The sequence below is a fragment of the Lynx canadensis genome, chromosome B3 (assembly GCF_007474595.2).
Source record: "Lynx canadensis isolate LIC74 chromosome B3, mLynCan4.pri.v2, whole genome shotgun sequence".
Lineage (NCBI taxonomy): Eukaryota > Metazoa > Chordata > Mammalia > Carnivora > Felidae > Lynx > Lynx canadensis.
Window position 1 is genome coordinate 116,672,077 of NC_044308.2, and position 27,442 is coordinate 116,699,518.

General features: G+C 41.1%; 1 protein-coding gene across 12 annotated transcripts in view; it reads left to right on the plus strand.

Moving 5' to 3' along the window:
* Nucleotides 1–27,442, plus strand: part of SIPA1L1 (signal induced proliferation associated 1 like 1) — a 362,478-nt gene that overhangs the window by 81,483 nt on the left and 253,553 nt on the right. For 11 of the 12 annotated variants that reach the window (XM_030319459.1, XM_030319465.1, XM_030319461.1 and 8 more), the window contains one exon: nt 2,816–2,882. The exons of the other annotated variant lie outside the window; for it this stretch is intronic. The gene's annotated coding sequence lies outside the window, so the exon portion shown is untranslated. The remainder of the gene's footprint in view (nt 1–2,815; nt 2,883–27,442) is intronic. 12 annotated transcript variants of the gene reach the window in all.

Here is a 27,442-nt window from a genome sequence, read left to right on the forward strand (position 1 = left end):
TGGTAGTTACCTTGCACTTAGTATACACCCACTCGTGCAGGCTTTTCTTCAGCATTTTGTTATTTTTTTTTTCTTGCTGCTTTTACAGTGTAGGTGGCCTTCTCTAGATTGCTTTTGACAGGAAATTGAGCAACCTTTCTTTTTTGGAACAGAATATATTTTACTGGGGAGAGGGAAAAAAAATAAAGTGTTTATGTTTTGAAATTTAATTATGAATTTTTTATTTGAAGACTGATTTAAATCTCGAAACACAGAGGCTGGGTAAAATAAATTTCATATCGTGCGTTAATATTTCTGAACCTTCCCAGTAATTTTTCAGCCTTCCTTTTTTTTTTCCTTTCTGGTAGAAAGAAAGGAAGGCCTGAAAATCATTTCGCTTCATAAAGCAAAAAGTACTTTCCTTTGTTCTCTGAGCCACTGATGGGTGTTAAGAAATCCTCTCTGACCAGGTCATTAGTTTCTAGCTTTTGTCTGAGGCCGCCCTCCCCAGTTGTCTTCGTCCTCTAAGGGGGGAGGTGTGATGGGCTCTACACTGGCTTCACAGCATCTTGAATCTAGACTGTATGCTAGCCCTCCCTCTGGACAAGCACATCGCTCAGTCAAGTTTCCTAATGGTTCGGCTAGTGCAGAGGTTCCCGGAGCACGGGTAGGGAGCTCCAGGTGGGAGCGCGGCTCCGACTCGGGTTCAGCCTACCCCGCCAAACCCCCCGCCTGTGCTTTGGGGTTATGGATGCCAGTCTGCCCACCGCCCACCACTCATCCAGGTGCTCACTGCCTGTGGGGATTATGCTTTGAGTTTGATTTAGGTAGCTCCTCACAGCACCGGGGCTCAGAGGAAGAAATCAGTCTATAATTAGAATATAAACTCCTACACCACGTCAAGGAAATGTCCAGTTGGAATGCACTAATCCTCATGGAATCTTTCTAAGTGTGTTCATAGATGATATCCTTTCGTTTGAGTTTTCAACTCCACATGTTTGTTCATGTACCTAACTGGTGCAAATCAGCTGTCAGGTATGTCTCAGTTATGTAATTAGCTAGTTACGGCTCATTAATTAAGCTTGACAAAGCAAAGTATATGTTTTGAGTGTTACAGGTTTCTTTACCTATTCTGGGGGTGTGTTGTGTGGGGCCAGTCATGTAAAAACTGCAAGTTTTAGCAACTGGGATAGATACTGAAAGATCTGTTATCAGTAGGTCTCATTTTGAATACAGTTAAAGTGGATTTTGAAGTACCTGTATATTTAGCTGAATAAAAGATGAGAGTCCTGCTATCTCGGGTGACAGGCTGGGAAGAGGAACTTTGTCCATCTTGTCTTTACCAGGAATTGAGAATATCTGTGAGGGAAACTAAGTTCTGGTTCTGTTTGTTTGTTTGTTTGTTTATTTATTTATTTATTTATTTATTTATTTATTTTAGAGAGAGAGAGGAGGAGAGATAGTGCGAGTGCGGGAGAGGGGGGCAGAGGGAGAAGGAGAGAAAATCTTAAGAAGGTTCCATGCTCAGTGTGGAGCCCAATGCAGGGCACAACCCCATGACCCTGGGATCCTGGCCTGAGCTGAAATTAAGAGTTGGACGCTTGGGGCGCCTGAGTAGCTGAGTTGGTTGAGCATCTGACTTTGGCTCAGGTCATGATCTCATGGTTTGTGGGTTCGAGCCCCAAGTTGGGCTCTGTGCTGACAGCTCAGAGCCTGGAGCCTGTTTCAGATTCTGTGTCTCCCTCCCTCTCTCTCTCTCTCTGCCTTCCCCCGCTCGCACGGTCTCCCTCAAAAATAAATAAAAATTAAAAAAAAAAAAAAAAGAGTTGGATGCTTAACTGACTGAGACACCCAGGCGCCCCAGTTCTGATTCTTTTTAGTCTTCTTACCTTCCGTTTTTTTATATGCTTGGGAACAGACTTTTTGGGAGTTCACCTAGTTTGATGTAGTATTTCTCCTCAGTGAAAATTTAAAAATTAGTTCCTTGGAAGCTCTTAAGGACATGTATACTCCGATTTATTTTAATATTTTTAGAATGGGTACATATACTGCATGTTACTAATATGGGGCATGTTTGAATCTTTTAACTAATAATAAGCTCACTAGTCACAGGAAATTTAGTGGGAGCTTATAACCTACCTGAAATGACCCGTGTGAGAATTGTAAAATTTCTAAATAATCAGAATGGTTGTTTGCTTTGGAACAGCGTTTGTCAACCTCAGTGCTGTTGTCACTTGGGGCTGGATAATTCTTCGGGGGAGGGGGGGGCTGTCCTCTGCAGTGTAGGAGGGGTTAACAGCATTCTTGGCTTGCACCCATTGAATGCTGGTAGCATACGTCCTCTCCTTGCTGTGACAACCAAGAATATTTTCAGACATTGTAAGATAGCCCCTGCAGTACAAAATCACCCCCTGTTGAGAACCACTGGTTCGGAACAATTGTTCCCATAGGCACGTGACAGGCTGATTACATGAAAATCACTTTGTTGGGGGCCTTCTTACCCATTCAGGTTCCTGAGTTTCTCCTCAGACTTCCTGACCAGATTATAGAGGCCCTGGATCGGCAATCTGCCTAGAGACTGAATAACTAGGTTTAAGAATTTGTTGTTTAAGTGGGAGTGGCTATTGGTTGGCTTACATTTAAATGTGTGTTGAGCTACACATAAAGAGATTTCCAGTTAAAGGTTTTAGGAGTGGGGCATAGCCTTTCACAGTTACGATTTGATTTGTAGCTGTGATTTTTTTCCCCCTTAATATTGTGAAGTACAATTGTATGTTTTTTCAGAGTTCGAAAAGAACTTTATTATATACTGAAGTTCATCATTATTTTAATCTAGGTTTTGAGAGAATACCTCAAGTTGGACTCAAACGCAAGATTTACCGGTGACTTTGAAGTGGAATGAGGTGAGTTGGTGGCTTAGTCACAAAGTCACGTTGGGGGAAGGGCATATCACTCACACTTTCGTGCTTGGAAGACCTGCTACTTGTCGTGAAATTTGGACCCCTCAAGTGTGGATCCTCAGTTTTTTCCTCACCGGATTTTCCTACTTCATTGTTTGACCGCTGACAGGCAGAAATGGAAAGGGAGAGGATGCAAGGCTCCTGTGTAGTTTTTACTCATTGATTTCTGAATTCAGTGTCGTCATCTTTGCAGATAAAATCGTTCAGGTTTTTTCCTGGATATTTAAATTAATAATAAGACGGCTTTTGTTACCTACTGATGTTCCCATTCCATGGTAAATACGTTTCAGAAAATCTCCCTTGGGTTTCTTAAAATGTGATGGGGGTTTATACCTCAACCCATGTTGTTAACTCTGGTACATTAGTGTATAATTTGGAAATTTTAGTTTAGATAAGCAGGGCTTATCCTGAAAAACTGAGAGATGGTTGGATGATGTACTGCCGACATTTACCGATGTGGGTCTTACCATTGATCTCAGAGTGCTTGCCCTTGGCTATTACTCCCGGGTAGGAGCCCAGGTCCACCTTAGGCGTGCTCTGATGTTTCAGTGGATGCTTCTCAGACACTTTAATAAGTTGTAAAAGGGTATATGCTTATTGAGAAAAACAACAGCTTCATTCTGATTGAGAGAGAGAGAGAGAGAGAGAGACATTTCCACAAGCTAAAAATGCTATAATATGCTTAAATATAATTTAAACTCTGAAATTGAGATAAAGCAAGTGGTTTAGGGATATGTCTGTTTCATTGGTTTTGCTGAAACAAAGACCTGGGGATTTTTCTTACCTGCTGCTTTGTTGGGAGCAGAAGCACTACTGCTCTTCTGGAGCATTATGTCCTACAAAGGACGGTCAAGGTTATCTGAGCATCTCTCCATTGTAAACCTTTGTGCAGAGTTTAGGGCTTCTCTCCTGAAGCCCTCGGGGTAATTGGAGCGCTGCTTTCACAGTGGCTAGCTGTTTCCGACCTTCCTTGAATTTCAGGAAGAGGAATTGAGGAATGATTATCTCTGAAAATGTTTTTAAAGTGCATTAGGACACTTTCCTGCTAGCATTTATTTGACCAATCTCAGCATCATTCTTCTTTAATAACGTGAAATCCAAGAAGGATTTGTAGGTCTCTGTAATTTGTAGCTATTTGAAAAGCCCACGTCTTTTATTAGCAACACAATTGAAAACCTGTCTTTGAGAAAGTAGCATCTTTGGAACCATCAAAAATTGCTTAGTGGTGAAGCAGGAAGCCAGCAGGAATGCCCCATGACTGTAGCTCAGGTACTTTGTGAAGGAAGAGAAATCAGTGCCCTCTGGTCTTCACCTCAATCTTGGAAGTTACTTTTCAGGGTTCACTTTTTTTCCCCTCCGGAGTGCCTGTATACAAGAGAAACATGTACCTTCTGTGCAGTCCCCGTGTGTCTTTCTGTATTCTAAACACTCTTAAGTAAGGATCGGCTCCTGATTGAACTTGAGTATGACAGTTGTCAGTGGAGGCCTTACCTTGAGGATTACTGTTGAGGCCAAGCTTGTTTAGCTTTCGTGTTGTAGCAGCTATACCTTGTCTTTTGAATTGAGTTGCTCAGCTTAACCTGAACCCTGGGGCACTTAAATCACTTCTTTTAATGGAGATAATATCTGATGATGCTAGTACAGTTTATCTGTTAGGTCAGGTGGGAGATTCTTCTCTTAAACATTCATAACTGGTCACACAGACAAGGGAGGCTTTGATCGAATGGTTTGCCAGACCTGTTAGTGCCATGTCTCTTTCTTGGCCTTCTAAATGCACACTTACCTATCCAAAGACTCTCCACTTAAGGGATGTCTGAATCAATTCTATTCGTCAGAAGAAAACAGAAGTCTAAAAGACCACACCAAACCAAACAAACCCACGAAGCGTTACCTGTTCTGTCCCATGTGTCCCATGTGTATCTTCTTAAATCCACCATTCTCCTACATTTTTATTTATTTATGTTTTGAGTAATATTGTTCTAGAATACAAAATCGAATTGAGAAAGCACACTTCTTTTCCTTCCCTTAAATTTTTTTGTTTCTATATTCTTTCTCAGTGCCCAGCGAGAAACGTAGAGTGATGTTAATTGATGATAATCTCTGACTAAATTACTTGCTTTCCACATTGAAATATTTGAATAATTTTCCCAAATGTTTTATTTTTGCTTTGGACTTTCCCTTTCTTATGTAGACAGTTACGTACTAATAGATGAGTGAGATGCTGTTTAAATTTTTCTCTTATTCCAATTTGGTCATTGCGTCCTAGGTTTCTGCTTTTAATGGGAGAGTAGCTGAGGAAATTTTAAAAAGCTCTGCACTTCTTTCTTTTCTTGAGAATAGAATAAAAAAAGACCAACTGGTCACATTTATGAGGACTGATAGTTTGCTGGCATGAGACACAAAGGCAAAGACCTACTTTTAATTGTTTTATGGGAAGTCCCAACCATTTAGTAAGTATAAAAAGAAAAGAAAAGAAAATGTGTGTTGGTGCAGTCTCCTGGGCTTTTCTTGGTGCTGTTTTTGGTGGTAGCAAGAAACCTAATAATCGTAATGCCTTACTTACACTGGCCATCCAGACAACACAATGAGTGTAGCAGATTCAGAGGTCAGTTGAACACTGGAGTCTCCTCCCCGCTTGTCGAGCCTCACGTCCACTGATGCAGCTTCTCTCTTTTCTGCTTGTTGTTCTGACGAACTATGTCTTCCGTAAAACCTAGGCGGACACTTTCCTCTTTAAAGGTAGTTCAGCGACAGACAGTAGATTAATTGAGAATTGGATTTTGGATACACTAACTCGAAGAAGAACAGAACTCAAATGCTTACCTCCTGGAGACTTTTTAGAGGCTTTGGGTCAGCCTACATTGAAGTTTCCCAGGGGCACCGAGAGTACAAAAGAGAGACAACTTCTTAAGATCAATACTAGATGAAATTTTATTAACTAAATGCTGACTATTTAATATAATACGAAATTATTAAAATTTTAATAGTTATAGCAAAGGAATTGATTGCCGAGTTGTCCTTTCTTCTCTGGCCATGACTAATTTTAATTGAGTTCGGCATGCCTTGGGTTATTCCAGTATACTTATTTATTATTCAAAGCTTCCATCTTTGTTCTTAAGAAAGAAAATTCTGTGAAATCCTTTGGCCTACCAAACATTTTTACCAGCCTATGGAACTGTGGTATGGCCGCTTCACATTTATTGCTAATATCATGCCCCTTTTTCTCTTGTGTAGGAACAACTTACCCTCATTGAATTTTTACCTTTACATTCTTCAAAACAGAACAGCACAGCTGCCCACATCAAATAAAGAGTTGCCTCTCTTAAACTCATTCTGGTGACAAATACAACAAATGTTCATAGGAATTGAATTAAGTTGTCTTTGGAAGAATGCCTTATTTCTTACAACCGGGTCCTTATTTTGGGCCCTGGGTTTGATATGATTTTTTACACTGGTACCATGTTACCTAGTCAGTTTCTGAAACCGTTTGTTTTCCGGTTGACTGTCTAGGAAATCTAAAATTTGCCAAATAGGAGTGGATTTGAGCAAATGTCTGAAGTAAAGAATCAGAAAAGAGAGAAGCAAGAACATGAACGTGAGTGCTTGTGGGGAGAAGTTAGGGTGGCAGTGGTGCAGACTTCCGCCTCTCCCTTCCTTGAAAAGTTCGGTCGGTGGAGGGATTTTGAAGACTTGGCTTCTGGGAGCAGATCACAGCGTGGAACTGGAGATGAAACTGGGGAGGAGTTTGAATCCCCAGTTCTTCATGATCCCGCTTTTGTCAAAGGACTCAGGACGCTTTGTGGCTGGGGCTTTATTTTACAACGTAGGCTTTATTCTAATCTTTGTCAGTATTTAAGCATATTTTACATATAAAAGGAAGTTGTAAATATGTTCACCAGTATTTGAGTCTCTTTCATCAAAACCATGTGTGTGAAATTAAGGCAAAGGCGGGGGAAGTCTTCCATTTAGGGAAGTCCAATATGGCCTATTTTGGGGTTTTTGCTGCCCCTGAGAGGATGACTTTATTGTATCTTTTTGGAAATGGTTTTTAACCACGAGCATATAGAGATGAAGGCCGTAGGCTTGAGGAAAGCTGTCTGCACAAAACATGCCAAGGCCACCAGTGAGTGGATGATAATAAAGAAAACGTGAGAGAGATGTGGACATGTGGCCTTTCCACGTGGCATCAGTGTTTTCAGAGCCGGGGATGTTTCCTGATCCATTGTTTGTCTCAGCACATGGGCTGGCTCTGTATTCTGCCATGATGGTTTCCTTAATAAAAATGCACTGACCCCCCACTGCTCTGGATGAGTGTTCAGTAGGTTAAATAATGAATGGCTGCTGAAGAACTAATAGACTTTGATTTTTTTCCCCCTCAGAGAGTAATTTTTTTTTTTTTTAAGTCTATAACTTGATTTAGTAACTGGCCTTTTTCTGCTACTGACTGATGTTTTCTTTCCCCCTAGTCAACTGGAAAACAGATTGTTTGAGAAATTGACTAGGTAACATTTGACTGGTATTGGTCTTTGTGTAGGGACCTCTGGATGTGTCTCAGCCTGAAAGCTTTTGTGGTTACAAGAAGTAAGGTGCAAGTAAGACATTCTACTTTTGTTGCCATTTGTCTCCCCTCTGAATTTATTAGTGGAAAAGTTAATTAAGTAAACAACTATTTAACACCTGTTATATAGAGTTTTTTGCTTGATGTTGACTAGGATAGAAATACCAAAAAACAAGTGCCTCTTATACTCAAGTTGTTTTCCTGGAGAGAGAGATAAGACCTAATTAATTAAAAATTGCCATAATGAATGGCTAAATGTAATAAAACCTTTTGTAGAAATACAAGTAAAATGCATTGTGGTGTCCGTAGAGGGAGATTTAAATCCACGGAGGTGGCATCATTGGAACGGGGTGTTGAAAGATCCATCCACCACCCCCCCCCCCCACTAAAAGAGTAACATTTGTTTCTTCAGGTAACCAAAGTAATTCATATTTATTGTATAAATCTAGATGCTTCTAAGAGACACACAGATCAAAGTAAAAATCACCCAGTTCACACAGTCCCCACCACTCAGAGGGAACTATCCTTCTAAGCATTTTTACTTTTTATTTATAAAAATTTTAAAACATACAGAAAAGTAGAGAGAATAGCATAATGAGCCCTAATATACCTAAATCATCTAGCTTTAACAATTATACACATTTTGCCATTCTTGTTAACATCTGTCTTCTTCCTGCTTTTGGGTTTTGTTCTGTTGTTTTGCTTTGTGTTTTGAGGTTTTTTTTTTTTTAATTTTTTTTTTTCAACGTTTATTTATTTTTTTTGGGACAGAGAGAGACAGAGCATGAACGGGGGAGGGGCAGAGAGAGAGGGAGACACAGACTCGGAAACAGGCTCCAGGCTCCGAGCCATCAGCCCAGAGCCTGACGCGGGGCTCAAACTCACGGACCGCGAGATCGTGACCTGGCTGAAGTCGGACGCTTAACCGACTGCGCCACCCAGGCGCCCCAGTGTTTTGAGTTTTAAAGCACAACTTAGATATTATACCATTTTACCTATACGTGCTTGAGTAAATATTTTTAACAGATAATCGCTTTTAAAAAGTCATAATGTTGTTATTCTTAACAAAGTTAACAGTTATTCTAATTTAATATTACTAGCTAGTTCTGTAATTTCCAGTTCATGTTCACTTTCTTCCGTTGTCTCAAAAGTGCAGTGTTACAGTTTTGTTGGACTCAAGATCCAAGCAGGATAGCACATTGCATTTGTCTCTTGTAGGTCTTTCTTAATGTGTAACATTTTCCCTTCCTGCTTTTTTGTCATGTAATTTATTACAGAAGAAACTAAGTCATTTGTTTTTTTTAGAACTGCTAAAATCTTAATAGTTTTCTTTCATTTTTGTTCTTCTGTGTGACCATGTATACATTTTAAAAGCAAAATTGGAGGGGCGCCTGGGTGGCTCAGCAGATTAAGCATCTGAAATCGGACGCTTAGGTCATGAACTTGATGTTTGTGAGTTCGAGCCCCACGTCAGGCTCTGCACTGATAGATGGGATCCTGGAGCCTGCTTGGGATTCTATGTCTTCCTGTCTCTCTGTCCCTCCCCCACTCATGCTCTCTCTCTCTCTCTCTCTTCTCTCTCAAAAATAAATATTAAAAAAATTTTTTAAAAAGCAAAATTGGAATCCTGTGCATGCTGTTTTATAAACTATTTTTATACTTAGTGCTATAAGGAGGATGTTTTCCTATTAATTTACTGTTCTACAACTTATTTTCTGTTAAATCATGGCATTATAGTAACTAAAAATGAGAAAGATACGTTTGGTTATATTTAAAGTAAATCTTACATTAATTACAGGTATTGCAGCAACAAATTTCTTATTGCTTTTCTCCCTACCTCCTTTCCTTCCTTCTTCCCTTCTTCTCTTTTCCATTCCAGCAGCTAGCTGTCATGGGTAGATGTAACATCAGTGATGCAGTTCTTGGAATTGAGAGTGTATTTTATTTTCCATGAGTCAGGAAAAGCCAGGCCGATGGTGCGCTGACAGGGTTAAAAATGGAGGAGTTAAATGGTGCCCATCCAAGCCCTGATTTTCTGAAGAGTCCTGCTACAAGAAAGGGACCCTTATTATTTTTTTTTATTTTTATTTTTTTAGTTTTTTTTTAACGTTTATTTATTTTTGAGACAGAGAGAGACAGAGCAGGAATGGGGGAGGGTCAGAGAGAGGGAGATACAGTATCTGAAACAGGCTCCAGGCTCTGAGCTGTCACCACAGAGCCCGGCGTGGGGCTCGAACTCATGGACTGCGAGATCATGACCTGAGCCGAAGTCAGCCGCTTAACCAACTGAGCCACCCAGGCGACCCAAGAAAGGGACCCTTATTGTTGTTACCAGAAGATGATCTTTATTAAAAAGTTAAGTTTGGGAAAAAAAAAAAGAAAAGAAAAGAAAAGGGCCACCAAGGTGGCTCAGTCAGTCAAGCATCTGACTCTTGATTTCAGCTCTCTTTTTTTCTAAAAAAAAAAAAGTTAAATTTACATCCTCACAAACATAGGCCCCACTGGTGGGAAAGGACTCCAAGTGGTAAAGGGAGCATGCCAGGGGCCCCTGGGTGGCTCAGTCGCTTAAGCATCTGACTCTTGACTTCAGGTCAGGTCACGATCTTGCGGTTTGTGAGATTGATCCCTGTGTGGGGCTCTGTGCTGACATCATGGAACTCCTTGGGATTCTCTCTCTCCCTGTCTCTCTGCCCCTCCCCTGCTCTTGTGCGTATGCTCTCGCGCGCTCTCTCTCTCTCTCCCTCTCTCTCTCTCTCAAACAAATCAACTTAAGAAAAACTATAAAAGGGAGCTTGCCTATTTTGGTTGAGATGTTACTGTCTTAACTTTTTTTTTTAAACATTTCTATGTTAGGCCCTCTTTAGTGACTGTCAAGTTTTTAGCCTGGGAAAAGAATGTGTATGCAGGCTCACGCCCGTCATAATGTATTCTACCAGCTGCAGCTTTGTGTGGCCGTGTAATAAGTCGGCAGGATCTTCTGCTCTCTGTCAGACAAAACCCCAGCTTCATTCGTGATGTTCTGGTTACTCCTGGTAGTTTGTCTTTTTATACTTGATTAGATTTTGTTTTAGCAGTGGTTACGGAAATATTATCTGTATTTCACCTTCTTTTTTTTTTTAAGATCTCATTTTTAAGTAATCTCTACACCCAGGATGGGGCTTGAACTCACAACTCTGTCCCCGAGGACAGGGTAGAAGCTAAATCTGAAGGACTGACTTGTAGTTTACAAATAGGTAGACCTTAATTAACTTCCAGTATTTGACTTTGAAGTTGTCTTTTTTTTTTTAAAGACTAGTTTTATTTATGGGCTGTATTTTTGCTACCAGATGTGAATTTATTTATACATAGAGAATTCTGCAATTAAATAATTAGCAAGTACATCATTATAATGACCACTGAGCTCTTGTGTAAAAATAACACCCAGTTTTAGAATCTGTGCTCTGGAGGCAAAGCTGGGTGTGGGGTTGAAGAGCCACTGAGGTGTGGAAGGGCCTCTTCGGTGAACTGCTCATCTCTGTTCTCATGGCTGAGGAATGTGCTGTGTATTGTGCGTAACCCCTGCCACATTATGGACACCACACGCCGAGGGAATACATAAGTAAACGAGGGCTTCCGCTCACTGGGGCAGGGATAGGCACACACCGCCTTGTCGTTTGGTTTCCCTTAAAGAATATTCTTCACAGTAAAGAGCGGTATATGCCTTTTTCCTTTCCTCCCAATGGTTGTCTGGCGTGTCACGGGAGACAGGTACAGTTTTTCATTGCTTACTTAGTGTCTTACGAAAAGAGGGGAATTATTGTTTGATCAGTTGATTATGCGCTGGAGCTCTGGTTTTTGAAGCTGTCAGGTCTTAAAATGCAACTTCTTTCTCCACAGTAGTTATCATGCAGGATTCCTTTTAATTTCCGAAACCCTTTAACCGAGGCCTCAAGGGGATCCTGAGCCTTGCACTCTTCCCATCTGTCAAATGGGTCCGTTAAGCCACATGCCTCGCAGGGCTGCGGGAGCGCCAGGTGCCCGTGCTGTGTGCCTTGTGGCTGCATGGGCCAGAGAAGCCTTGTGGCCCCACCTTCTCCCGTACCAGGTGAGGAAACTGAGACGAGGCTCGTGGAGTAGCATATAGTTTCCCTCCCTCCTGTTTGTCCTAATGACTAAGATAACCTTTGCCACACGTTAGGTCAATGTGTGGCTCTGCTCCTGAGGCAACCAGAGAGGTAGCTTTTACGCACGTCTCTTTATTTGCCTGGAATTTCCCTTTCTCCTTGCCACCTGTCAGCCACCTCCTCCTCCTTTGAGACACGTTCGAGTTCATTTCCTCAGGAAGGCATTCCTGGCCAATCCTACAGATGGATATGATTTCATATCCTCATCCACCAAAGTACTTCTTTCCCTGTGGAAATTTGAACTTATTTGTATGTTTCTTGGAAAACTCTTCCCTGTCTCTGTGTTATTTATAAAAAAACTTTATACCATAAAAATGCTGGTTATTTAGGGAAAAAGAACTTTAAAAGAAAACCACATTTATTAGTGGCACAATGTTATTCCTGTGTATTGAAAGGGAAAATTTCAACTGACAGAGATGAACTCTCAGGATTAGCTCCTGAGTCACCTTTCAAACCAGTGGGTCAAGGTTGAGGATTATGTTAAATAAATTAGAACAAAACTTTCCACTGATAATTCACGTGTCTTTGCATATGGATGAATACGCCCACAACTTTCTTCAGTGTTCTTTTTTCCATGCTATGAAAGTGGTAAACAAAATAAAAATATCAAGTAGCAGTATATGTTTTTAAAGATAATTCACAGAAGTTATATATAGACTGACTGGTACATAAAAGATCTAGGAAAGCCAAGTTCGAGGCTTATATGAGCCTCAACATCAATGAATGCACAGTTGAACTAAGGTTTCACTGTACAGCATTCACATTTTAATTGAATTTCAACACAGAGGTCAATAAATCCTTTTCCCATTCACTTGAGAACATTTACGTGCACCTTCAGTTTGTAGTCAGATAATACTTTGTTTTTTTGTGTGTGTTGGGCCGCTCTGGAAATAGGAAGGAAGTATTACAGAGAGCTCCTTCCCCCAGGACATACAGACAAATGCATGTGTGTTTGCATGAAAGGACTCCAAGGTCTTTGTTTATATTTGGGATGTGAAGGAAAAGACATGTAATAGAATTTTAGACCTTGAAGGAGCCGTAGCTGCCATCTGTCTGATTTCTAAATTTATTTATAAATAGAAATAAGTGTTCATAGAGATCAAAAGTTCTGCCCAAGTTCTGTTACTTTATGGTGTGGGTCCCAGGCTCAGAGTTGAGTTTGTGGAGATGTGATGGGACAGCGGTGATTGGTGCTTTGGGGAGAAACTCAATAGTATTTCTTTGCCTGTTCAGGGACCTCAGTATTTCCTACATTATTTATCTTTTGTGTTTTGAATACTTAGAAAATTAGGTATTGACGGGGTTTGAGGCTAGAATTTTTTTCTTTGGACATTTTTAAGCATGCTACCCACAAAATTTTTCCCTGAGAAGACATCATAGAAAACTAAACCTTTGTCTAAATTGGAGTTTTATCATTTTCTTATATTGCAAAATAAGTCATTTTTCCTTGAAAAGCATTTTAATAGCCTTTGTGTAGGACACTTTGGAAAATGCAAGGCAGTGTCACACTTTTCACCTTGGGGAGTGTTGGCCTAAATTACGCCTGACTTTTACTGTAAAGACTGTGTCTTCTTCATCTGTATAGTCCCTACAGCTCCCAGCACAGAGCTCTGTTTGCCTCCCTATGTTTTCATGCCCAGATCCTCCTCAGTGAGAATCACTTCACCTTTCTCTGCCTCCTCCTTTTCTCTTCCGTGTCATTATGAACTAAGGACCGAGGGAAACTCCTAGCCTTCTAGGGGTTTGGATATTTGAAATACAAAATTTCTTACTAATCAAAAATTGAATCACTGGACCAGAACATGCTAATATTGACTCTCATTTGTTGAACCCTTACCATGTGGCAAATACTCTCTAGATTCTTTGAGTACAGAGATGAGTTGACATGGCCCCTACCTTAAAGGGCCAGTCACCTAGCAGGTAATAAAGATGGGTATTTAGGTGCAATAATTCAAGCGTTAGAAGTGTTGAAGCCATGTTTCTACCCTTGATGTTTCTTATTAGCAGTATCAGTGCCATGTATGATGTAGGTTTAATCGCAAAATAATTAGGGACTTTAAAAAAATTTATTTCATTTGATCTATTTTAAAGAATTTTTTTTAATGTTTATTTATTTTTGAGAGAGAGACAGACAAAGTGCAAACCAGGGAGGGGCAGAGAGAGGGAGACACAGAATCCAGAGCAGGCTCCAGGCTCTGAGCTGTCAGCACAGAGCCCAATGCGGGGCTTGAACTCCTAAGTCACGAGATCATGACCTGAGCTGAAGTCGGCCACTTAACAACTGAGCCACCCAGGCACCTCTCATTTTATTTATTTTAGACAGAGGGTGAGTGTGCAAGCTGGGGAGAGAGGGGCAGAGGAGAGACAGAGAGAAAGAGAGAGAGAGAGAGAGAGAGAGAGAGAGAGAGAGAGAGAGAAAATCCCAAGCAGGTTCCATGCTGAGTATGGAGCCCGATGCAGGACTTGAGCCCATAACCTTGGGATCATGACCTGAGCTGAAATCAAGGGTCGGATGCTCAACTGACTAAACCACCCAGGTGTCCCAATAATCAGGTTTTTAAAAGATTAAACGTTATGTTTTAAATAGCTAATACATGTCCACAGAGTAAAATCCAAAAGGTTATACAATGAAACTAAATGGTATAAATTTTATTCAGATTTCACCAGTTTTTCTACTAATGCCCTTTTTCTTTTCCAGGATCTAATCTAGAAACGTCATGTTGCATTCAGTATGTATGCTTTTTAAAATTTATTTTTTATATAGATTGTAGCATACTGCACTATGCTTTCTTTCTGTTCTGTTCCAGTTTATGGTTGTACTTTATTATCCAGTCTCATAATGATGGACTTTCTTTCTGATCTTTTGATATTAATAGTGCCTCTGTGGCAGTCCTTGAACTTGAAAGTATACAGGTTTATATAGAGGAATTTCCAGGTTAAAGAATATGTGTCTTCATGTCTGTCATAAGTATTGCCAAACTGCTCTCCACGGGCATTGTACAAGTCTACACTCCCATCAGCCATGTGTGCCCTTCTCCTTCCTCTTGCCAGGAGTGTGTGATTAGACCTTTTAACCCTTGCCAGTTTCATAGCTGAAAAGGGAATCTTTTTGTCGTTTTCCTTTGCATTTCTCTTGTTATAGATGAGGCTGTATATACTGTCCTGTGTTTAAGAGCAGTGTTTCTTTCTGTGAATTGACTTCTGTGATCCTTTATCCATTTCTCTAATGAGATAAGTTCTTTATATAAAAAAAGAAGCTATTCCATTTTGTGGTAGGAGCTCTTGATTTTTTCCACTGGGTGTGTGTTTTGTCATTTATGCTAACTTGCAGTCTATGAATTTATTATGTTTGGATAATCATATTTATTTATGTTTTACTTTATGAGATTTAGATTTCATGTTCTTCCTAGGAAGGTTGTCTTATGCTCTCCAAGAGTATAAAAAATGTTTCCTGCTTTCTTTTAATCTTTTTGTTTCTTTTTTTAACGTCGGATTCTTTGATCAATTTGAGATTTTTTTTGGTGAGTTGGTATCCCATTCTCTTTTCCATGTGGCTGTATAGTGTGCCAAAACCATTATAGAGGGATTTGTTTTTTCTGCGCTGATTTTAAATGTCACATTTTATCTTAACAAAGCTCTGCAAAGTATTTTTAGAATTTTCATTTTATCTTTTGATTTGATGGTCTATTCATGGACCAGTTTCACACTTTTGAGATTATTATGTATTTATAACATGTTTAACTAGGCAAGTATTAAGCCTTGTCTCTTTTATTGCTCTTTTTTTTCATAATTACTCTCATTATTTTTGCTCCCTTGTTTTTCCATATGAACTTTAAACATAGATTCTGAATTCCCAAAAGAATATCCTGTTAATCTTACTGGGATTGCAATAAATTTCTGTGTTGATTTTGATATTTTTCAATATCAAATGTTTTTTTGAAAAGATTTTTTTTCTTTTCTTTTTCCCTTTTAAGTTTACTTATTTAGTTTGAGAGAAAGAGAGAGAGAGAGAGAAATCCCAAGCAGGCTCTGCACTGTCAGTGTGTAGCAGCCTGACACGGGGCTCGATCCCATGAACCATGAGATCATGACCTGCCACCCAGGTGCCCTGAAAGATTTACTTTTAAGGAGATTTGTCACTGATAATATGAAGAACAGTTGCTCTTTTTTTAAAAAATTTTTTTTTTTTTTTACATTTATTTATTTCTGAGAGACAGAGAGAGACAGCGTGGGCAGGGGAGGGGCAGAGAGAGAGAGGGAGACACAGAATCCGAAGCAGGCTCCAGGCTCTGAGCTCTCAGCACAGAGCCTGATGCAGAGCTCGAACCCACGAACCATGAGATCATGACCTGAGCCGAAGCTGGACACTTAACCAACTGAGTCACTCAGGTGCCCCAAGAACAGTTGTTCTTAATCTTACCTTCTATCCTAGTAAAGTTTACTGTTTCCATATTTTGCCTTCCATTTCCCCTCTGCTTTTGGTGATGCGGAGTCATGTTTGGGGGTCTTTGTTTTATTACTTGAGAGTCTGTTATTAGCACAGTGCCGTGCATCCAGTAGGTAAGTGTTTAAAGGAGCCCTCCATACTGCTGTGGGATCCTGACTAGAAAGTGGTTTGGGAGTATCTGTTAAGATGTATCATGGACGCATGTATAGCTTGTATGTTACAACCCTGCAGACGTGTTACTCAGCATCTACTAATGACATGTGCATCCTCTGAGTGGGGCATGGACTCCAAGGGCAATGGTAGCCTCCTGTCACCCTCATGATCTCCTTTCCTTTCCGCCATTAAATTCTGTTGAAGATGTGAAATCCTGCAGATGGGCTCATAGCCCAGGCTGAGCACTTTTAATTTGATTCTCTCCTTTACTTTTTTAGTTAAAAAAATCTCAACATAGTAATCTTTTAGATAAACATGTTAGAATCAGCTAAATATATTTTTACCTCTCAAAATGTCTTCCCCCCATTTTGATCCTTCTCCCTTTCCCTGTTGAAAATCACCAGGTATGATTTTCATATCCTATAAGCCCATCACCGTCATAAGCCATGGTTCCTGATTGCAGTGCCCTTGGTGAGTGTGTTGGGGACAGAAATACTGTCAGTCCCCTTTGTGTGGCCTTCCTCCTCCTGTTCCCACTCCTGCTTGCTCATCACAAGAACCAAATCCCGTTCTTCACAAAGATGAGGTGTCTCCACCTACTTCAGCACCCTTTTATCAGCTCTTCATTCCGTTTTGGAGTGCAGCCTCTTCATTCCCGTCCTGGATCTCAAATCTATACCCCTTTATCTTTGAAATCGTTTTTTCTGTACCAGAGGATTCCTTCATTCAGCAAACATTTATGCACAGTATGGTGGGGGGAACATGATTGCTTTAGTACCCAGTAGACCTGAACCAAGATTGCATCAGAAAACAGGAGATTGTTTTGTGCAGAGCCCTAGGAAAACAGTCCCTTCATTGTCTCAGCACCAGCTTGAAGGGGCAAAGGAGAGAACCGTGTGGTAACCTGGGAATTAAGGGCAGCAGGGAGGTAGAGTGGGAATGTTGAAGGCACACTGGAAGGGTGCCTGAGGTTTGGGTCACACTCCCATGTGCTTCTTTCTGCAGCATGCCCGCCTCCCTTTGGGGCCAGTTGGAAAGCTGTGGGCTGGTTACTATGGGAATTGATGGGTGCTGCTGGCAGCGAGAGAAGCAGAGTTCTTGGAATTGGTCCCAAAATCCTAGGAGAGCAGGGTTTTCCTCCCTCTGGCTTCCCTGCTTACTGTTCTTGGATGAACGAGGTTGATTTTAGCTTGGGGAGAGCATTTCCAACAGCTCCCCTCTGGCGCCCTAAGGAGAGCTGGGGGCTCCTCGGCAGGCGGACTTCACAGAGGGCAGGGCAACACAAGGGATCACCAGGTTGCCCCCCATGAACTTGTTTTCGAGGTTGGCTTCTCACGCTTCAGTGAGCTCGGAATGCAATTCAAGCTTCTGTTTCTTTTTACTCTGTCAGGGAATGTGCCACGGACAAGGAGAGGGGAAGTCAGTATTTAATTCCAGAACCACAACCTTCCCCTTCTTCCCTGCCATTACCCCTCACCAAAAAGGTGGGGGGCGTTGGGTGTGTGTTCCAGGGTTGCCGATTCTGAAGTGTCAGAGGTAGAAAGCAGATGTTTTAATGAAGTGATACCCGAATTGGAAAACAGCAGGTTCAAAATACATTTTATAAGTCCTCTTTCATTAATTTGATTAATCGTTAATTTTTAAAAGCTCTACCATTGTGTGTGCTCGTTTATTTTTGTAACTGCTCATGAATATGGAATGTAAAGCATTGATTTTTTTTCCCTAAGAAAACTATTTGGCTTGAGGAGGGAAGAATATTAAATTAAAGTATCATGAACGTTATAAAGTTTAAAAGGACAGAAAGAGCTGCTACCCCCCCCCCCCCAACATTTTTGTTTCAGTTAAGTGTTTTCTCTTGTTTCTGATTCTTTTACCACTAATGAAAACCTTTTTCAGGGGAAAGCTTTTCTTTTGATTTTGGGAGATTCTGCTGAATTCCTCCTGTAGTTGTAAGAGGACTGGCTGTCTAGTTCTATTCAGACCCTGACTTTGGGGTCTCAGAGGTGATGAGTCACTTGGCAGAGCAATCATGAGATGTTGAATTGGCTTGTGATTTGGATGATTTTTCTCTCGAAGCTTTAATGCTCCTTTTTAATCCATTTCATTTCCCTTTTCTGTGGGGGGGGGGAGGGAGGGGCTGGGAAGGAAGGCCAGTCACACATAGGCCTTGCTTGCCCTCCTTGACCTTCAGATTGGGGAGGTAAGGTGGTTAAGAAAAAAAAAAGTACAGGGAAGGGTGTGGTATATTTTGCTAGAGATGAATTGCTTCACTGTGGCAAAGTCAAGTGTCCTTCTTGGGGAAGCAGCAGAAGCCTTCCTGGAGGAGGCAGCTATGGAGTGCTGGCACAGCCCCAGCTCTAGTATTTCAGTGAGTCAAGGGCATTATTATCTGAACTGGACCTGAAAGAATAAGTAGCCTCTCAACAGGTGTTTTCCTTTGTTTTTCAGCCTGAGAATCACTCAGGGTCCTGATTTTATTGGTGTGCTTCGATTTATACCTGTGAAACACTTTAGACCTAGTGTATGTATTCATCAGAGTGCTTGCAGAATGCCAGACAGTGTACACTTGGGTTATAAATGTGCCACCAGATGGAGGGAGCAAGTAATACCGTGACGGAGGGGAGCATAGGGTGCGGCGGGAGCCTAGAGAGAGGAGGGCCGCTAACCCTGAGGATGGGGGGTGGGGGCGCTGGGGCCCAGGCATGGGAGTCAGCTCTGCAGTGGCTCCCTGACACCTGTCATTCTGCCATGAAATAAATGGACCTCCTCCGAGTTGAGAAATGGGAACACTTTCTCCCAATGAGGAAGCTGAGGCTCATGGTGTGTCAGTTCCTTGTCTGAAGTCAGTCCGTTTGCAGTTGTGTTAGCACTGAGATTTGAACGCGTGGCCACAGACGTTGCCCCGAAACCCCTAAACCTTGCAGAGTAGTTCCTGAAACCCCTGTGTTGTCCACATTGAGGCTAGTGAGGCAAGTCCGCTGCCCAAGGCCTAACCTGTACGTGGCAGAGTTGAGATTTCAGTGGTGTCTTTTCCAAAATGCATACCTTTCCACAGAGAGAGCCCACCGGAAGTTCAGTAGAAGGGGCACTAACACAAGCTTGAGGAAGAGGTGGTCCTTCAACTGGGCACAACAGGGTGGATGTAATTCGGAATTAGAGAGGCACTTTATCAGTGACCACTCAGTACATGGAACACAGGAGAGAAGGCATGGGAAAAGGTAAAGAGAGGAGTGTGTTCAGGTAAGAGAGAATAGTTCACTTTTCCTGGAGTGATGGCTGTGTAGAGGGGTGTGGGGGAAAAGAGTTGAAAAATCAGGTTGAAACCCACTCATCTAGGACTTGGAGCACCTAAAGAATTTGGACCCTTTTTATGTCGTTATTGAGAAACCACTGATGGCTTAGGAAAGATCACGAAACCTAGTTGTTTGTTTTATGAACTATAATTCTGATTATATAAATTCTCAGAATCTTGTCGACCTGATGAATTCATGGCTGTGAGGTGACTGGAAACGTGGTATTGTTATAAATCTGCTTGAATGGTGGTATTTCTGGGGCTTATTTTATGTACACAGTCACTAAGTCTGCCATAGATGGAGGTTATTTACGGGTCTGTTTCAGGTCCAAAGTCTTGCACAGGGAGTTTTTCCCATGGGATTTAGGCTGGTAAGCATTTAGGCAGGAGAGCCCTATGTGGCCTTTCCTGGGCTGGCTTCCCTAGTCCCAGAAAAGAACCAGCTCCAGCTCCAGCCAGGCCTCCAGTGGCCACTGTCCTTGTATTATTGGCCAGAATTTCCCAAAGGGCTCTGGTTGGGCTTTTAGCTATCTAGATTATTTATAAAAATATATCCATCATACTGCTATTTGGAGAGGATTATAATTTTATACTTCTTAATAAAAATTGTCTCATTTACGGGTATCGTTGTAAGAAGGAGATTTGTTCAGCCCTAGTTAGGATTGATGATGAAGGCACATTTTCTCTTTGAGCCCAGAGGTGGTGGCACAGAAGGACACATACACTCTGTACAATTCCTGCAGTCAGGTGCTGTGTTTGTCTTGTTTCATCGTTGTCTGTCCATGGCTGGATATAGCGTGTGGGACACGGTAAGTCCTACATACATACTTGTTGAGTAAATGTTGGAGGAATCTTGGATAGTTGTTCCTATGGCGTAGCTATTGTAGTTGATGAAAAAAACTGGTTACGTTTTTATTCAGAGAGAGAGAGAAAGAGAGAGAGAGAATCTTAAGCAGGCTCTGCAGAGTCAGCACAGAGCCCGCTGTGGGTCTCAAACTCATGAAACTGTGAGATCGTGACCTGAGCCGAAATCAAGAATTGGATTCTTAGCCCGCTGAACCACCCAGATGCCTCTGGTTACATTTTTAATTAAGACTCCTTTCTCCTGGTTCTAGATGTTTTTTGTTAGAGATAAAGATTTTAAAACCCTTTTTGATATGTAGCTTCAAAATGTTAATAACACTTTAAACTTCTTTTAGGATAAAATAACCAAGTGGAATAGAAGTAACTAAAAATATAAAATCTTGTAGGCTAATTTAAAAAATACAGAATGTGTATTACTGGCATCCTCTCCCATTCTTTTTAGAAAGGGTCACTACTCTAAATTAATATATCTCCTTTCTAGCCAAGATTTCATTTTACTTGACTCACAGCCCACAGTATAGATGCAAGAACAAGGTTTGCCAAAGCATGGAACAGTAATAAGATTTTTTTTGTTCCTGGCAACTTGGAATTAATTTCTGTAATTCTAGTAATTAATTATGGAAAAAATGTTATTTTGTTAACATTTAATGGAAAGTTGAAATAAATGTGTATAAATATTAAGTGTGATTTGTTTTCTGATAGAGTGATAGCAGAATATGAGGAAAAGCTGATTATTTGAAGATTTGATCAAGCTAATAGCCTTTGTTTCTGTGACTGCTTACATTTTCTTCTAGATGGTATAGCATGATAATATGGCATGCTGCACACCGAGGTGATTGTTGGAGTATCCCTTGGAAACTTCTGGGCATCGTTCATCTGGGAGCCAGTTTATAGTAATGTGTGGGGAGATAAATTTTGTGCTTATAGGTTGGTATTAAGTTTAAAAAGTCCTGAGATTTGGGGCACCTGGGTGGCTCAGTTGGTTAAGTGTCCAACTCTTGACTTCAGCTTGGGTCGTGATCTCACACACAGTTTGTGAGTTTGGGCCCTGCATCAGGCTCTGTGCTGACAATGCGGAGCCTGCTTGGGATTCTTTCTCTCTCCCTCTTGCTCTCTGTCTCTTTCAAAGTAAATAAATAAAATCAAATATTAAAAAAAGAAAAAGTCCTGAGATTTGATTTTTATACTGTAAGAGATTTCACAGTGGTCATTCTGTCTCTGGAAAATGTTTAGACTTCCTTAATTCTGTTTTACATTTTGCAGCTCAATATCTAGTGTTAGGAGATAATTGATGCATTATATATAAGGCCTTAGTGGGTACTGCCTACTGTTTCTAATATTTTTTATAAGGAAATTATCTTTTAGGCTAATCAGTATATCAGTTTTGAAAACTGTTGAAATTTAATCACCGATAAAGGATTTTACCTTTCTATACTTATTGTAGTTCCTTGTATTCCTTCCAATGGGCTTCCGAAGGGGTAAAAATGACATTGGTTTTCAAACCACATGCCACATGCCAAATTGAAGCAGAGAATGTTGTCGATATTTAATGTACTTGAGATGATTTAGGCAACAGGACCCTTGGGAAACCAACAAATATATTTGCAGGTGCCCTTTCTTGACACTTGCTGTTAAGACTCAATGATTTTTCTTTTTAAGTTTTTTTTTTTTTAATGTTTATTTATTTTTGACAGAGAGAGAAACAGCGCATGAGCAGGGGAGGGGCAGAGAGAGAGGGAGACACAGAATCCCAAGCAGGCTCCAGGCTCTGAGCTGTCAGCACAGACCCCGATGCAGGGCTTGAACCCACAAACTGTGAGATCATGACCTGAGCCAAAGTCGGACGCTCAACCGACTGAGCCACCCAGGCGCCCCGTAAGTTTGTTTGTTTTGAAGTAATCTCCACACCCAACTTGGGGCTCGAACTCACAATTCCGAGATCAAGAGTCTCGTGCTCTTCCACCTGAGCCGGCCAGGTGCCCCTCAGTGATTTTTCTTGATGGTTACAATCTTGTTATGTTAAGCAGGTTAAGTAGAATGATTTCCATGTAGAATTTAGATTTTTAAGACCAAACTGAGCTTGAAATATTAGCTGGCAGAAACACGCAGCTGTAGTTAGAGTTGCCGCAACCTCTGTCTTAGAAAGGAAGGGGGTCAGCAGGGACAGCTTCCATGTAGTGGTGCAGTAATGACTCATCTTCTCCACCTGGTGCAGAAAATAACTTGCATTAGGTGTGCCTTCTCCCAGCCTGTGAGCTCCAGGAGTCCACCTCTTGGCACTTGGCTTAGGTGGGAGGGAGAAGAAGAGCCTAGAGTTACAGTTTTTTTTTTATCTGTTGGACCCACAAGAGATAAATAACATATGAAATCCAGACAGTCTTGGACATGTTTTTCTTTGGTTATCAGTTCCTGTCCAGGCAATCCTATTATAGTCATTAAAACAAAACAAGACATTTTTGAAGGTTAGAGGTCAGTGGTGTTACAAAGTTCTGTGTGTGTGTGTGTGTGTGTGTGTGTGTGTGTGTGTGTGTGATTGATACTCTGAGGTGGGGCTCTAGTTTCTGGCTATACTTAGCAGGTGCATTAGGGACACAGCCAGGTAATTCATGTTTCTGAAAGTAATACCCATAGCCTCCTGTCAGGTGCCCAGAGCCTTTACAAATAGTTGGGAGTGACAGCCCTTCCCAGCCCTCTGTGGACACAAAGAATGACTTCATTTACTTCCGTGAGACCAGTATAAAATTCTCAATCAAATTAGCATTTACTCTGAAAAAGTAGAAGTGTGCCATTTAGTACTTTTCTTTGGGTTTATAGGAGAATGTTTTGAAATCAGAGCAACTTCGGAAGACATAAGCTTAAAAAATTCCCAGACTCTCCTGAGTTGTAGTTCTTAGAATAGGGAAAGAATATGCCCCAAGCCTCTCAGTGCCTGAGACTGTTTCCCATACACCGTTCCTGGGTTGGCATTTCTTTTGCTCGTTGTGGGAGATCAGGAGATGTGATTTTTTTTTTTTTTTTTTTTGTACTCGGCCCATGTACTGTGCCAGACTGTGAGAAACAAGGGTGACCTCTTTTTCTCTGGCTTCTGGAGAATGGTATTGACATTAGGCATTGTTGAGCCAGGCCCAGGAGGTATGTGCCACCCACTCCTTGTTTGCAACTCTGGACTTTACCGCCATGTGCTGTTGAGTTATTATTTTGTATTATGTGAGGGGATTGTGAATGATCCCCATAGCTTTGGGAGATTTTGAAGAAGGTGATGATGTAGTCCTTGCCACCGAGGTCTGGACTAGGCAGCTGTCTGTTCTTGTTTTGCGCCCGTAAGAGCCAGTTCCTAAACGTGGAGGCACCTCCACCCCAGGGCCTATCGGTGCCCAGGGTTAGAAGGCTGAGTGAAAGCTAGCAGATGCCAAATTTAAGTATAAAGAATTAAGTACTAAAGTATAAAAACTTTAAAAATGGGCTCATACTCTATTTGGGCAGAGAAAACTTGTTCATGTGAAATAATTGTAATTAGTGGAAAGGAACATACAATCTGATTGCTGCATTGACAGTTTTTATGTGTCCCAAGGTAGAAAGAAAATCAGTGTATCAAGCTGAAAATACAAGTAGGAGCTTTTGATTTCTGGTATCTGAATGCGGAGGGTCGGGGCAGGGAATAAGTTAGAGAAACTCTGTTGTTCAAGAAGTGTGACCTCCTCCATGTTCCGTGATCCTAGAGGATACTCAGTTGTCTGGTGCTTCGATGAGAGTCTAGGATTAGAATCAAGGTACAGTTTTACCCCCTTTGGAGAAAGTATTTGTTGATTGATCACTGTCTACCCCACGTATTAAGGAAGATAAGCAGTTCTCCCCCATCTCTGGTTTTCTGGAGAGAAGTTATCAGCCAGAAGCTGAAGCTGAATCCTGTTTATCTACACAGATTACTTGGAAAATTTGTTTGAAAACCAAATTAGATTTTAGCTTGGCTGAATCTGTCCGTCTGAAGTCTGCTGTGAATGGTAGGCACTGGACATTCTCTCTCTGATTGGTTGTGCTGCTGGTTAGCTAACTAAATGCATTATGTGCTGTACGGAGTTATGCATTTGATACTAATATTAGCATAATTATTTCTTAATTAAATGTAAAACACTGATAAGTGTACAAGTCTCTGACATTTGTTGATTTTAACAGTTGGATGACAGATACTTCTTACCTGAATTTCTCTTGCAAAATACATTTTCTGTCCCAGTTAATTGTAGTTGTTGTGCCAAATAAAATAAATAAATAGATATTAGGTAGCTTGCCGGGGTTTCTAATTAAAATTAAATAGTTTGCCTTTTTGTTTATTTTAAAGATTTCCTTCTTGCTGACTAGGTAAGTAATAGGTGCTAATTTTGGAGGATTTGGAAAATAGAATGGGACAAAAAAAATCCTCGTTTATGTTCTTATTATTAATATTTTTAAATTAAAATTATTAAAATATTCAAACCATAATTGAGAGTGCATTTGCCAGTTGATGAGCTGAGTAGACCCCACAGAGAGAGAGAGGGCACGTATTCGGAAAATTTCACAGGACCGGAGCTGTCTGTTCGGTGTCTGTGGTCTTCCAGAACGGAGCACAAGATTAAAATAGTGCCAGAAGCTTGTGTGTGTGTTTGAAGTTGTACGAGCCAGAATTGGAAACTTCATCTTCTATTCACTTTTACAATTAGTATTGTGGTGAAAGGAAACTTTGTAAGACATAATAAAATAAAGAATAAAGCTTGAAAATCACTTCATTCAGATGTTCATAGCTGAAATAAAATGCAGCTTAGATCTGTCTCTCCTGTGTGGCCTCGTGGTGCCCCAAGTGAGCCTGTAGTGCCTTTGGGCTGTTGGATTTCCCTGCACTTCAGGATTGCCTTTAAAATGATGGGGAACAATGAGGTCAAATACTTCCCTCCAGGTTCTGATCCCCCTGCCGGTGCAAGACTCCCGGTGTGATACCTGGCGTCACTAGCTAGTGGAGAGTTTACCGTGGTTTTTCTTCTTCCGTAGCTGTCCTGGGATTTTTTTAAAACCCTACTTTTGATTTTTTTTTTTTTTTCCGGCTTTGTGTTCTCTGGCTAAAGATGCTTTCTTGTGGCCTTCAGCACAGCCCTGTGAGGAGGAGGAGGGGGCAGGTAGCCTCATCCCATTTTACACATGAGGAAGCTGAAGGAGCTTGTCTGAGGCCCTTTGACTGTATATGGCAGCTACCATTCTTCTTTCTCTTAGGGGTCTTAACTTTCTTCTCTTGGTTGTCTTTCCAGTGATAATAACACCAACCACACCAATGATTTTATAATAGTAAGAGCTGACCTTTATCACCTGCCACATGTCAGGCAGTGTTGTACGTGCTTTTGCATGTACTCTTACTCCCATGGAGTAGGTGTTACCTTCGTTTTAGAAATGAAGAAACTAAGGCCCACAGAACTTGCCCAAGGTTTGTAACACTCACGTGATAGAGTAATTGTGAATCTGAAATGAAAATACGTACAATTACAAGCAGGTTCGAAGCTCTCATGAAACGATGGTAGTTATGATGACTATGGCATGTATCCAGTTATAATTTCCACTTCTGTGTCTTTGTCTTCATTAGCCATTGAGTTTATCGAGGGCAGTTGGATGTGTCTTGCTGGCTGCGGTAGCCCCCGGGCTTGGTAAGAACTTTGTGCCCTGTTACTACTATCGTTGAATGGTCTTTGAATGTCTGGTGTGGCTGTCTTCTGGGGTTTAGGATTTGGTGTCATTTTTGCTCTCCATCGTCTGGTTAATCACCTGGTTCGAGTCATCATGCTGAATCTGCGTGGATTGGTGATTTATTGAACTCATAGGGGCTAATACTTTGACCACCCACCTCCTTGTCCCCCACTGCAAGTCCCCCTGGGACTGGTTGTGTTCTGAGGCATTGACTCACTTGAAATGGCCTGTGTGCTAACTCTAGCCACTGGAATTCTGTTATTTTGAAGAGGCTCTGGACACTTAAAACAAGAATAACATGAATTTTTTAGTTGAGATAAAGAGAACTTACTGAAATTGGCTGAAAGAAGTAGAATTTGGGGAAGCTGAAAATGTTTTTGCATTAGGATGTTCTTGGTCCTTTGAACTGTAGCCAAGAGACTCTTCATAACAGCCTGCGTTTAAAATCCAGTTGTAAAAAAAAAAAATGTGACAACACATTGTGGCTGTTTTGTCTTGTTTGAAGTTAGGCTGGGAGAACAAGGCCGTTACTCTCAGTGGGGTGCTTACTCTTTGAGCCAGCCTGTTCCAAAGTGGGAGAGTTGCTGCTGGAGTCAGGACTGAGCGACTTTCTTGGTGGTGGTTGAAACCAAAGGGACACCAAGAAGGCTGCAGCTGTTTTGATATTAGGGTTTCGATCTTTGGTTTGCTAAAGCTCTGTTTTTAATTGCCATTGATAAGCAAGACACTATCCCGAAGGAAGGACTATTTAGATTCTAGTTTTGGTTCCAATTCCGTAGCTCAGTGTGGATGATTTGATTGGCTGGGATAGAAAACTCCACATGGCTTTTGTTTTTCTCTCTGAACAAATGAAGTAACCTTCGTTCTCTTAGGAAGGGTAATTGAGATAATGGGTAAAATGCTACCTGGTGAGTAGCTTATTCCTGTGTTCCTAGGGAGTGGAATTCACCTCTGTGGGTCTCTAGGATATAATGAACGTTAGACCTAAGGCTACGCTTCCTGCAACAGGGGAAGTCTCCAGCTCCTTTTTTTTTTTTGTTCAGATAGAGAGTACCTGGAAGTCATGGTGATTTTGATAGCAAACCAGGAAATATCCATATATTTAATTCCATCACAGGAACCAAGAATGACTTTCCTAGCAGAAAATGCCCACATTTTCTGTGTATGGTGCAGAGTCAGCACCACTGGCTCAGGTTTGGAGGCGGGGTGGAGAATGTCTCATCTAAGCATGACTTTTTTGTGTTTATGGAGGTGCCAGTTTCCTGCTGCTTTTCTTTCCTTACTTGTTCTGCTGCCATGTGCTTTGTTGAAAAACCCTGTGTC